The sequence below is a fragment of the Pelodiscus sinensis genome, chromosome 6 (assembly GCF_049634645.1).
Source record: "Pelodiscus sinensis isolate JC-2024 chromosome 6, ASM4963464v1, whole genome shotgun sequence".
Lineage (NCBI taxonomy): Eukaryota > Metazoa > Chordata > Testudines > Trionychidae > Pelodiscus > Pelodiscus sinensis.
This window is the reverse complement of record NC_134716.1, coordinates 39,020,178-39,033,810: the sequence shown is the minus strand read 5'-3', so window position 1 is coordinate 39,033,810 and position 13,633 is coordinate 39,020,178. Positions and strand designations below refer to the sequence as shown.

The window sequence follows — 13,633 nt, the reverse complement described above, 5'->3', positions numbered from 1 at the left end:
CACCGGACGGAAGCCTGGCGGGGGTGGGGGGAGCAGCTGGGAGTCCCAGCTGGAAGGCGGGGCCATGGTTGCTCCTGGGAGCCCTCAGTCAGTTGAGTGTGAGGAGGAGGGGAGACTCACTTGTGCATCACCGGGAGCCTGCGCGGGACAGGCAGAGTGCGCCCAGGTCAGTCCCGCTCCCCGCCGGCCAATTTCCTCACCCCCCCTTCCTGGCCAGCCAGTTCTCCCCCACTTCCCCTCCTGATCTTCCCCAGCCACCCCCCCTGCATCCCCACAGCTCTACTTCCCGCCAGCCCCTTCCTCTTCCTTTTTTCCCCCAGCCAGCACTGCTGCACCTCTCCCCGCCCCCACCAGCTCTGCTTCCCACCCCCCTTCCTCCCAGCCCCCCCTGCTGCATCCCCCCATCAGCTGTGCTTCCCGCTCCCCCTTCCTCCCCACCCCACCCGACCTCCCCTCCGCCCCCCGCCAGTTCTGCTTCCTGCTCCCCCTTCCTCCCGGCCAGCCCCACCCCCTTTCAATTGGTCCCCCCGTCCCCCGATATCCTGCGTCCAGCCCTGTTCCTCCCGCCCTCCCCCACGGCCAGCCCTGCTTCCCGTTGGCCCCCCATCTCCCCCCCCCCCAAAGCATGTCTGGGTTTTTTTTTAAATTATTACCTGGTAACCCTAGCAGTAATCCTGGTTCTTTTTTTTTTCTTCAATAACTTTGGTCCCCCCCCCCCTTTTTTTTCCTGCAACAAAATTTTTTCACAGTGGGTTTTTTTTTTTGGGGGGGGGGGGGGGTTAGTATTTTTCTTTCAGCCATCTGGCAACCCTAGTTCCCAGGCAGTGTTCTCTTTAAGCTGCAGCAGCAGAGCTTCACTGGTGATGAGTCAGCCCCACCCAGTCAGAGGGTCAGGGCTCCAAGCTGACTGGCTGGGCTGGGCTGGGCTGATTAATCACCTGTGAAGCTGGGCTGGTGGGCACTTTAGAGGGAACACTGAGCCCAGGAATCATGTTTAGTATTTGCTGCTCTCTTTATTGCTAAAACCCAGCTGAGAACAGTGCCTCATTATACAGCAAGTGGCACACAGAGCCCACGCTGAAGAGTGCACAGTCTAAAGAAATCTAAATGTGATTGGAGCATGTAACTCAGTTCCAGTTGACCTGAGTTCTGAGAGAGAAGGGCTTAAAGAAACATTAGGGCTGTGTGACAGGCTCTGTGCAGAGAGTTTCTCCTTAACACCCAGGTAAGGGGACCTGTGAAGTGCAACCCAGCTGAAGGAATAGGAGTCAGCGAGGAAGGCTTGAAAGACACAAGCTGGCTGTAGGAAAGTCTCAGGAAGGACAGGACTAAAAGGAGGGATGACTCCGCAAGGAAGGTGAGGTGTTTTCAGACCAGTTAAGTCCCTGCTAAAGGAATGAAAATATACAAAAAATAAATTACATAGAATGAAAAGTTTTGAAAAACTTAGCTTTGGCAGTTTCAAAATGAAAACATTGCCGTTGTCAACTCAAATCAAACATTTCTTTTCAACATTGCAACAGGTTGACAGGAAATACCTTGAATTTTCACATGAGAAAAATCAGAAATAGCAACTAGTCGTCCTTTTCACATGAACAATTAGTTTAAAAATGATTTTACAGATGAAATTCCTTGACATAAAAATTTGAGTAGCTGATGGAGAATTTTTTTTCTTCCTGAGCTAATTGTGGCACTGAGTGGTAGTGATGGCCTAAATTTTAACACTTCTGAAGTCTCAGTCACCCTGAACAAATCTTCAGAATGAAGATTTTTGGGTCTGCAAAAATCAGTTTTATCATGGATTAACCCAAATAAACCGAGAAACTTAATTAGGCTCACTATAAGATTTTTTTAAAAATGGAACATATTCTACTTTTATTATAATCAGTGTGAAGATAATGGTGTTAAACAATGGGTAATTCTTTCCCACTTGTATAAGTTTTGGGGAATGGAAGGGAAGAACTAGAAAATAGTGTATGGGATGTGGTGTGTTACTTTAGATATCCAGTCAGATGCTGCACATCTAGAGTGGTCTATACCTCATCCGTAGAAATAAAATTGCTTCCAGTTTCAGAGTTTGGCAGTCACAGTTGTTTTGGTTTCTCTGTCTGAAAACCAGGACAAGAAGGTATTGTTTGGGGAATTTTAATATTAGAAAATTAGCTGTCTCATTGCATACCTGAGCTTTACTTACTGTTACAGATTGTCTGTAGCATTTTCTAACAATTCAGCCAGTTAGTAAATTTTAGAGTGTCTGGGGGGTTGCTAACAATGCAGCCAATTTAGCATTCACACTGCAGGAGCTTAGTGACCACCCAGGATCACTTATTTTGCATTCATTTCTACCTGCCTTTTATCTGAATTGCCTATGGATTTGATGTTAAGTGGTAAAGGATGTTCTGAGAGCTTCTGTTTGGTCATTGCAAGGAGAAAATGCATCTCTTCAGCATATGTTTAGAACACCATGTCACACTGTGGTATGATGTGAGGAGACTTAATATCTGAAAGTATTATGTTAAAAGAATAAGCATGTTGCTCTATTCAAGATGGGTTTACACGGTGATTATCTGAATAACTTGGTCCAAAGTGCTGTATAGATGTATCGATAGGGACTCTCAGCACCTGGGTCAACTGATTGGGCTCATGCTACAGGGCCAAACATTCAGGTTTATGTTGGAGACCAGACTCTGAAATTTTCTGCTTCCCCTCAGGCTCCAAAGAGGAGCTGGGCTCTAGGCCAAGGCCATGGGTCTACACTACTATTTTTAGCCCCACAAGCCCTGGAAGCCCAAGTAGGTTGACACAAGCTGCAAGATTTGCTGCTGTGACTCTTTTTTGCAGTGTAGACCCAGATGCTTCCAAGTAGACTCCAAGTATCTGATTCTGCACTTCTGCAAGTGGAAATCCCACAAAAGTATGTCATTCCCCATGTGACAGTGCTGGAGTTACAATTAGCTGTGGCATTCAAGCTGGTGTAAAAGAAGGGGGATACCAGCAGAACATAATCTGTGAGGGATTCTTGGATGTAATTTTGCACTAGCTGACCTATTAGCAACATTTTAATGCTTAACCTATGTTAGGCTAACCTATGTTTTGAAGCTTAAGATCTGAATTCAGATTATGTGTATGGGTAATTTAATGGTGCCTAGAGAGGCACTCCTTGATAACAGATACGTTAGAAATGTCTAAGATACACAGTTGATGTATAATCACAATGTATTGATGCAGTTTAATGCATCAAAATAATTAAACTTTTATATAATAAAACTCTGTCTTTAGGTTTATAATCAGGTGCATTTTTAGGAAACTGGCCATGACTTTTGGGAACAACTTTCTGAATCTTAGCAGGGTTCTTACAGTCATAGAATCATAGAATACTAGGACTGGAAGGGACCTCGAGAGGTCATAGAGTCCAGTCCCCTACCCTCAGGGCAGGACCAAATACTGTCTAGGCCATCCCTGATAGAGACAGTTATCTAACCTACTCTTAAATATCTCCAGATAAGGAGATTCCACAACCTCCCTGGGCAATTTATTCCAGTGTTTGACCACTCTGACAGTTAGGAACTTTTTCCTAATGTCCAACCTAAGCCTCCCTTGCTGCAGTTTAAGTCCATTGCTGCTTCTTCTATCTTCAGAGGCCAAGATGAACAAGTTTTCTCCCTCCTCCTTATGACACCCTTTTAGATACCTGAAAACTGCTATCATATCCCCCCTCGATCTTCTCTTTTCTAAACTATACAAACCCAATTCTTTCAGCCTTCCTTCCTAGGTCATGTTCTCTAGATCTTTTAATCATTTTTGTTGCTCTTCTCTGGACCCTCTCCAATTTCAGTCACTAGTTAAAATATCTGTTTGAGCTGAAGAAATGTACTAAGGAACAATGTACCTTTCTGGATAAAAGATGCACGTCTGGGTGACACTGCTATCTCAATTTCTTCTCCTGTGTGAGAGAGCAGCCAAAAGAATGCTGTAGATGTCTAATTGTGTGCTTTTCTCTTAGTGAGCACATTCCTAGTTGCATATATTTGTTGTTAAATCCCATAAAGAACATCAAATGCCATCTTGCTGATGGTACCATTGCTGCCAGACCATATTCCAATTTCAAGGAGTTTGTTTGTTTTTTGATATTCATCAGTGCCTGAAATGTGAATTGTTTTATACCTGTGGTTATCTGTTTTATTGTTTTATAACCTGCGGTTATGAGCAAGTGCCACAAATATTGCACAGCTGCTTGACTTTTAAAAATGCAGAATTCCACATGTTCTCTATTTCCACAGCAAAAGAATTATTAATCACTCCCTCCCCCTCAAAAATCCAGCCCACACACAATCCAGGAAAAAAACCAAGCACACGCATCTCTATTTATTGCAAGCAAATATAGCTAACAATTTGACAGGAGGATGTTTCGGGCTTGATGGATGCTCCATACAAGTCTGGAAATACAGACATAACTTTGCCCGGCCCTGCTCCACTGCCCCCTCTCAGTGCACTGCACTCTGCTTCACTGCAGTAGCAGGAAGCTGAGCACCCTGGCCTCAGGGCACACTGTTTTCCACTGCCTCATTGTGAAGCTGAGCTTCAGTGGGCTGGGAGAGGGGAGCAGAACAGGCTGCCAGGCTGCTCCGGTTCCCACGGCTGCCGTGAGTGTGTGTGGAGGTGACACCTGCTGCAGTCCCACATCAAGCTTCCTAGTAATACTCCAGCTTGTGTTGCTCAGGGTAGAGGGCTTTCGGCAAGGGGGCAGGGAAGGGGTAGAGCAGGGTGTGGGGCTTGTGGGAAGGGGCAGAGTAGAGGTGGAGAAGGGGTAGGGGTGGGGCCTGTGGTGAGGTTGCCCAAGGTCCCATTCTTCTCTAGGACAGCTTTGCTTATGTTGGTGGCAGTGGAAGTTGAGTCAGTAAGAGCTGCAAAATTGGAGCAGACTATTGTCCATCTAGCCTAGTGTGCTGTCTCCACAGTGGTTGTGCCAGAGGTTCAGGGAAGAGGAGAGAACAGGGCAATCGTGGAATAATACTCCTCTGTCTTCTGCTCCCAGTTTCTTGTAATCAGAGGTTCAGGGTTTCCCAAGCATGCTCTTTTGTCTCTGTCCATCTTGGCAAATAGCTATTGATTAATCTACCCTCTGTGAACTTCTCTAGTTCTGTTTTGACCCCAATTATACTTTTCTCTATCATGGCATCCCGTGACACTGAGTTTCACAGGTTAGTTGTGTGTTTGAAAAAGTACTTCCTCTGATTGTATCATATTTGCTGCCTATTAATTTCATTGGGTGACCCCTGTTTTATGTATTGTGGGAAAGAGTGAATAACACTTTTTCCACTCAATTCACTATTTTATAGATCTTTATTCTATCCTCTCCCCTGCAGTTGTCTTTACTTTCTAATCTGAGCAGCCCTATTGCGATTAATTTTTCCTTGTATGGAAGCTGTTCCATATCTTTGACCACTTCTGTTGCACTTCTCTGAACCTTTTCAACTCCCACTGTACTTTTAAAAAAATGGGGCAACCAGAACTGGACATAGTATTCAAGGTATGGGCACATCATGGATTTACAGTGATATGATAGTTTGTCTAACTCTCTGCCCTTATTATAAAGTTCCTAACATACTGTTAGCCTTTTGACTTCATTGAGCAGATGTATTCTGAAAACTATCAATGATGACTTTATTATGTAGTAACAGCTAATTTAGAACCCATCATTGTATACAGTTGGGCTTATTTTTTTTCCCAACGTGCATTACTTTGCAACTATCAGAGTTAAATTTCATATCCCATTTTACTAACCAGTTATCCAGTTTTGTACAATCCATCTGTAACTCTTCCCAGTCTGCTTTGGGTTTAATTGTTTTAAATGATTGTGTATTGCTGGCAAACTTTGCCACTTCCCTATTCACCCACTTTTTGAACAGCATAATATTTTGAATATTATTTGAATATTTTGAACAGCATAAATCCCAGTTCAGATCTTTTGTGGACCCTGCTCTTTACCTCTTTCTACTGTGAAAATGGACTATTTAGTAAGACACTGTTTCTGATCTTTCAACCAGTTATTGATCCATGGGGAGACATTCCCTATTATCCATGGCTGTTTAGTCCCCTTAAGAGCTGTTAGTGAGGGACTTTATCAAAGACTTTCTGAAAATGCAAGCACATTTTGTTGACTAGATAATCCTTGCCTGTGTTATCTGATTCCCTCAAAGCATTCTAATAGATTGGCGAGGCATGATTTCTCTCATGTAAGCTATGTTGATCTTTCCCCAACAAATCATATTTACCTTGGTGCCTGATAATTTTTATTATTTACTGTAGTTTGTTCCAATGTGCCCAGTACTGAAATCACTGAACTGTAACATCCAAGATCTCCTCTGGAGCCCTTTTTAAAAATCACTGCTATATTAGCTACCTTTCAGTCACTGAACCAGAGGCTAATTCCAGTGATAGGTTATACATGCTACAGCTAGTAGTTCTGCAGTGTTAGATATAAGTTCCTTCAGGATTGTTGTACTAATACTATGTGTTCTTCGTGACTTTACTACTGTTTAATTCATCAACTTGTTCTAAATCAATCTGTGACGTTCCATTAGATCGGTCACCCACATCAGAGTTACCCAAAAAGAATATCTCTGCTATATCCTCTGCCATGAAGGCAATGCAAGAAATTAATTTAGTTTCACTGAAAGGCCCTGCCTTCCTTGAGTGCTTCTATCTTTCTGATCTAACCCTTACCTGCTGTCTGAGTCTTTTGCATTTTTCTCTGCTTGCTGACCTGATAGATGATTTAGCACTTACAGAGTGGACAGCAATTGTCAGCCACAACACTGACTTCAGAGCTCCAGCCCCAGTGGACATGGGAAAACAAATCCAGCATACTCTAGTGGAAATACCAGATCTCTTCAGTGCAAAGATAGTTGTATAATTCTCTTTACCACTTTTTCAGGTCCATGTGGGATGAAATGTTCAACATCAAACGATCTGTTTCTGTTCCTGGCTGTGGTGTTGACATTTTTCATGTGGTACAGAGCATTTGCACAGCTATGTTCACTGAAAGGATGAAGCAAATTCTGTGCCAGAGAACAGTCTTGTGACATTTCAATTGCCATGGAACTGTAAAAAGTTTAGGCAGCAAAATTCCAGGAAAAGACTTCCAAAGGTGAAATAATTGCATTTCCTCCCTCTTCTCTCTCTCTTTGCAGTAAACTTTGGTAGGAGCAGATGCTTATGGTATGCAGCAAATGTGCAATAGGCCTCATTGACAAAGCAGCTGGAAAAGGATTATATTAACATAGGAATAATATGTTCTTGCTTAATTTCGCCAATGTATTCTGTATAAATAAGCTTTTCAACTCCAGGAATCAAGACCAGAATTAGCATTTACTTTACTTTTTTTTGATCCAGGCCTACAAAACATTTTGAGCCTGTTGGTATAAATAAGTGTAGCTCAGTTATAGCACACTGATTAACACAGGCAGAGTATCTGGTCCTTTATCAGCAAACTTGCCCACTTTAGACACATCTCAAAATGCACAAACACAAGGCCTACTTTTATAACTAGGGAAAGTATGTGTCCTTAAAAGATAAATGTGACTTCAACAGAAAGGCAAGATGGCTGAGGAAATATCTTTTTATTGGACTAATTTCTGTTGGTGATCTCAGAAATGTGGTTAAATACGGGTACATCTACACTGCATGGCTACCACGTCTACAAAAGCCACTCGCTATTTGGAAATATTTTTAGGGTGCTGTGTAGCTGCATCCTGAGATGTATTTTCCTCGCCCACTTTCTTTTATCTACTGAGACCAACATGGCTACAGCAACACTGCAAATTTGAACAGAAAAACAAAGGCTTTGTTCTTATAATTCCCCAGGACAAATCAATCTCACAGGACTAGCGCAATGAATTGACATTTCTGGATATAGGTGCCTAATTCCAGGTATTGAAGCTTGAAAATTCTGGTCTATGTGACTGAACAGTGAACTCTGACTCTGGGGGGCTTTCTTAACAGTCCAGTGACTTAGGGCAGTTCTCTTTCCATTACTGCTATCTTCCTCAAGGTGGACTATAAATTTCCTCTGGCAGTGATTCAAGTGAACATGTGTAACAGACTAACCTGGGGATTACACAGGAACTCCTCTGAGAACAGATTTTTCTCACACAAAAGGCTTCTCAAAAGCCTAGTGACACCATCATTTTAGCAGTCAAATATCTGTGGTTCAGATCTAGGTCACTCAAAACAATCTTTTACAGGCAACCCCATTCTGAAGAAGCACATCAAAAATTGTTTTGGTAGATGGAGGGCCACATTTTCTTGATGGTATAGCTCTTTGCCATATTCAGTGGAACTTTGCCAACTAGCAGAGAATTTGGCTTGAGAAAGTATATTATGATTCATGCTGCTTTCCACTATGACTCACTACAGGAGCTGTTTCTGAAAGAGAAACCTTCCCCTCTCTCATTAGGCAGAACATCCCACATTTTAGATGCCACTTCACCTCTGTCCTACGCAAATCTGGTGTTGTCTTACTTCTAGTGTTGCCAGGAGCAAAGATGAATCACAAAACTGAAGTTACAAGGAAGTGTGATTTGTTGTAGAAATAATCACTTAACTAAAAATTCTGTCCTCTCCCCTCCTTCCAGGTATCCTTTACTAGTGATCTATACTTAGTATTCAGTTGGACAGCTGGGCTGTGATGCTTTGCTGGATTGAGGAGAATAAGTTTAGTTCTGCCAAATAGACAGTATCTTGGAAAATTTAGACTGGTAAAATATATGACCATGTAGTGTGTGTTGTGCAAGTTACTGACATTATACAATTAAAATGTTCATTTTCTTGTGTTTAAAGTTAGGAGATTTTAAGGCCAATATGGATAATTAGGTCATCCCCTGTGACCTGTACAAAACAGGAAGAAGTTCCACTTCATTTTTTTTTTCATTTTTAAATATCCTTTGTTAATTATATTTCTCCAAGATTTTTGTTTTAAGTGAGAAAAAGTCAGTCTCCTGCCAGTTGTCATCCCCATGCCAACTATCCAAGAGCTACTTGGAGTGGTACTAGAAACATTTAAGCACATTCTTAACTCTAAGCGCTTGAGAAATCCTGTTAATGTTATGGAAACTCAGGAAGACATAGTTATGACCCCAAAGAGCTTACTAATCTTAAAATATACCAACCAATAGTGCTATACCAAGGGTGGTACTGAACTATACCAACATCTAAAATTAGTAGATATAACCTCATTATCTCAATTGTACTTATTGCGGGAAATAGCTTATCTTGTTATTTGCAGTGTTTTAAGATAACTGCAATTTTTAGTTTACCTAAGGCAAATAACAAGCTATTTTCCAGTACCACAACTACCAGACCTAAACTTACAAACAGGTGTGTGTGGGGGGGGTGGGGGGGGGGTTTCAAGTAGTATTGTTCTACACCAGTGGTGATCAACCCATTGATCATGATCTCGACTGGTAGATCCTGGAGCCTCTGCCAGCCGATTGCGATCCTCAGGTAGTCTGCCTCTGCCTGGCTCCTGGGTGCTCCCAGGAGCAGCTGGCTGGCTTAGTGCAGGCTCATCTCTGCAGCCCCTAAGATGTTGAGAGAGGGATGAGGCAGCTCCATGCTGTCTCCGCACCAGCACTGTTCAAGCAGCTTCCATTGGCCTGGAACCAACCTATGAGGATGGTACTTGCACAAAAGGGTGCCTGCACTAAGCCAGCTACCATATCCAGGAACAACGAGGGGCCGGGCTGAAGCCTGCTGCTCTGCTAACCAGGGGCCACCTGTGGTAAGCAGCTGAACCTGCATTCCTAGCTCCTGTGTCACCTCTGAATTAGCACCCAAACTCTGTCCCCAAGCCCACACTTCTCACTCCATCTTGCACCCAATACTCTGCCCCAGCCTGGAGCCCCCTAGAGTGATAGGGTGCAGGAGTGAGGGATGCTCGGAGAGAGTTTTGGTGCAGGATGGGGCTCCAGGCTGCAGAAAACTCCCTCCCACAGCCTGCAACCTTCAACCCCTCCTGCGCCCAACCCTGCACCCCAGCCAGATGAAAGTGTGTCAAGGTGGGGGAGAGAAAAGGGGAATGGAATTGGCCCCAGAGGAGGGGGAGTCTAGATCCTGGGTTGCTCTTAAATTCAAAAAGTGATCTTGAGCATAAAAAAGGTTGGAAGCCACCGTTCTACGCTGCATCCTGTTTGAAAATTTAGGTTTAGAGATATTTGGTGTTCCATACAAAGAGACAGAAGATATTTTTCTTGTTTCAGTACAAAGGACCCCTCACAGTTTAAATTAGAGACTAGGGGTCTGATCCTGATTTCTGGTCCACCGGTGTAAATCTCTGATAGCTTCACTCACATTACCACATACACTGGTATAACCGTGTTAACAGAAACCATTCATAGATCTAACAATAAATTGTTCTGATAAACCGAAACCCTTATCAGATGTCTGACCTTGCTGATACAGCAATGGGCACTCAAGCATAATAGTTTTAAGAGGCCTTGGCAAACTACAAATGGACACCGTATACAAGCAATAGTGGATGGTAGAAATTACAAATGTCAGTATCTGAGTGATACATTGCTTCATCCTTACCTATAGCTTTTCTTTGCTAGTACTGCTAATGGTTGTTAAAGGTACAGTACTGCAACTCCAGAGCTACACAACATACAAAATAAAATACCAAGAACCTAATAAGATTTAGCTTTCCAGCAATATAAATAATTTAATCAGATTAATGACATTGTTCTACCTGAGGGAGTCTATAATTAGTAGATTATTGAAGCAGCACGCAAGTTATCTACCATTAGCACCTGGAGGAATTCCTGTTGTCTTAGACAGTGGAATCAAATGATATGAATATTCCTGTCATGAGACTGTAAAGATAATAAGCCCCTGGCATTTTGTAAGCTATATAAATCCTCAGATTTCACTTTAAATATTTAAAGCACAGGAGGTGTTGTTTGTTAGGATACTGGTAAAGGGAGTTCAACGATTACAGCCTTTTTTATTTGGTAAATCCCTCTTTGTTTGATTTGCTTTCAAGCTTTTATTTGTTTTCTCTTTTGGTTGTATATTGTTTCATTTCCTCTGAAGGTATGTTTTGGACTTTGCAAGAGAAACATTCAAAATATTTTTCCAGAAGGTTTATTCTTCTGATATAAAGAGGAAATTCAAACCAGAGGTATAAACAGATGTGAATCAAGCAGGTCTCAACTGAACTCCAAAGAAATCCTGCCTGAAATATTTGCCAAAAGGCTGCCTTTCTTCCAGACGTATTTGCAAAGGAAAACTGCTTGACTCTGATGTGTGTTCCAGTCTCAGGGGTTTATTTGTTCAAAAACAATAACAAAGAATGGAACTTGGTGAGGTCAAAGAATACATTCACGTATCATAAATGGAATAGCATATAATACATATAAAATCAAGGCCACAGGGAAGATTACTTATGTCTTAATAGGCTGCAGAAGTAGAACAGAAGCTTTTTAAGATGCTAAAAATATGAGAACTATGTGTTTGAAAGTGAGCTCTTTAAATTACCAGATGACTGAAACTGTTAAGTGCAAAACTTTGTTGGGCAAAGTGTTTCTGTTTTTAATAGATTGCTACATCAGGCTAGAGCTGCAGCCAAGATAACAGATGACCTTTGAAGTCCTTAGAATAAATTATGGTTTGTGTGCAAGAGATGATAATGCAGTTAAAAGAGATTTATGTAATAGTTCTTCAAAGAGCCTGAGACATTAGCACAGGGTCATAAATTAGCAGAATTTTCAAGCAAGGAATTATTTTACATAGGAGGGTCCTGGAATTTCATCCCAGATGGTTTTGCCTTCAAGAATTTGCTGAAGTTTAAGTGAAAAGTTACCTGATGAGCCTTCCAAGCAGCTCTGAAACTACAGGAAAGTCTAGGCTGATAAGAACCAATCACCTTTCAGTACTCCTCCCGGTAGAGAAGTTAGCTTGTACTTGTAGGACATATGTCAGAAATTTATCACTACTTCTTTCAAAAGACCTCAGGCTGAATAATAAGTTGAAAGCCGTCTTCAATCTTTCAGGCTTCAGCGGTGGTCTATATAAATCATTTTTAAACAAACATGTTTTAAAACCTTTTACCCTATTAAAAATGATAGGCTTGGCTAAGTAAATCCTTATTAAATCATAGTGGTGCCATTTCCCTTGTCAATTAGAGAACCCTATTTTTAGAGGCTTATAAATTAGACTGCATTTTGAGCTGCAAGTTGGCATGTAAAGTCCAAACTAAGGACCAATTACTAGGTATTACTCTTATTGGTACTAGAGTTTTCCAGCATTAGACCAGGCAGGTAAAAACCTAGAGGTAAAAGAATGAAGGAGCTCCAAGTATAGGTTAAGCAATGCTGGGTGAGTACTTCTGTAATATCACCACCTCGGTGACATAAGGATAACACCATGCTCAGCTGAAATGCAGATAGAGACCCATGTTCCCTAGAGTGACAGTTAGCAAGGGCACACCCATGGAACAGGGCATGTAGAAAGCAAACCTTGAAACAGCTCAGACACATGGAACAGTCCACAGGATTCTGTAAAATTTTCCTTGTTCCACTTTTACCTGCATTCAGCTTACTCTTTGTGTGAATGAAACACCTCATAAATCATAATATAGTACTAAGCTAAATTCAAAACCAAAAGGCTTCAGAGGATAAATGGGGCTGGCCTTGCAAATGTTCAAATCCCCTCATGAGCTCATTCTTCTCCAGTAGTGGGACTTACCTAGATGGATGTGTACAGCTAAGTTCTGTTAGGCCTAGGGCTCTGATTCATATTTCATTGGTCTCTCTGCTTAATCTTCTAATGCTTAAAGGAGGAGCTGGGCCAAAAATTCTGGTGCACCTTGGGAAATGCCTTGTCTCAGAAGCCTGCCTCTACTTGCTCAAAATAGCTTCAATTTTTTTTAAAAAACTTGAACTTAACAGAACTTAACAAAAGCATGAGCCTATGAAAAATTTGGGAAGGGGAAATATATAAACACCACAACACCACCCATGTTATTCCATTTGGAAAAGTAGTTTCTGATAATCTGATCGTGAAACGTGTTCAAATTCAGCACAAAACAGTAATGACATCAAAGTTTATTGCTTGTTAGGTGTGTTATCAAAAGGACAAGTGAAATAACCAGCGTGTTCACGCAGTTTCTCATACTTCCAGTAAAGGCTTTTAAAATCCGTCTCATCTCAATATTTCAATAGATATAATGCTGCTGCTGATAGTTGTTACTTCATTGATTTATCTTTCCTACTATCTAATTATGCAAAATTGCAAAGGAAATTTATCCGCGTGGATAAAAATCTGGTGGATCTTTATTACTAACCCCAGCATACACAACTCCCTCGTCTCCTGCCATACAATATCACTGACTCTCACTTGGACAGTCTTGACTTTTCTCTCTTTCAACATACACCACCCACATATATTCTGAGACTACAGCTTGCTGAACCAGAACCCAACAGAAAGCAGCTCCCCATCTGCTGGCTAACACCCTACAGAGGCTGTCTTTCTGCCATAAGAGCAAATTCCCAAGTCTCCTCCTCCCTCTTAGTTGGCAGGGGAATTGGCAGTGAACCAAGCCCATTATTTTTGAAAGCTGACTTTTAGGCTGGAC

At 41.9% G+C, this 13,633-nt stretch overlaps 1 long non-coding RNA gene across 1 annotated transcript in view; it reads left to right on the top strand.

Moving 5' to 3' along the window:
- The first annotated feature begins 877 nt into the window (after positions 1-877).
- The window catches only part of LOC142829849 (uncharacterized), a 133,051-nt gene continuing 120,295 nt past the window's right edge, over positions 878-13,633 (top strand). The window contains exon 1 of the long non-coding RNA XR_012904712.1: positions 878-1,357. This is a non-coding gene — a long non-coding RNA (uncharacterized LOC142829849). The remainder of the gene's footprint in view (positions 1,358-13,633) is intronic.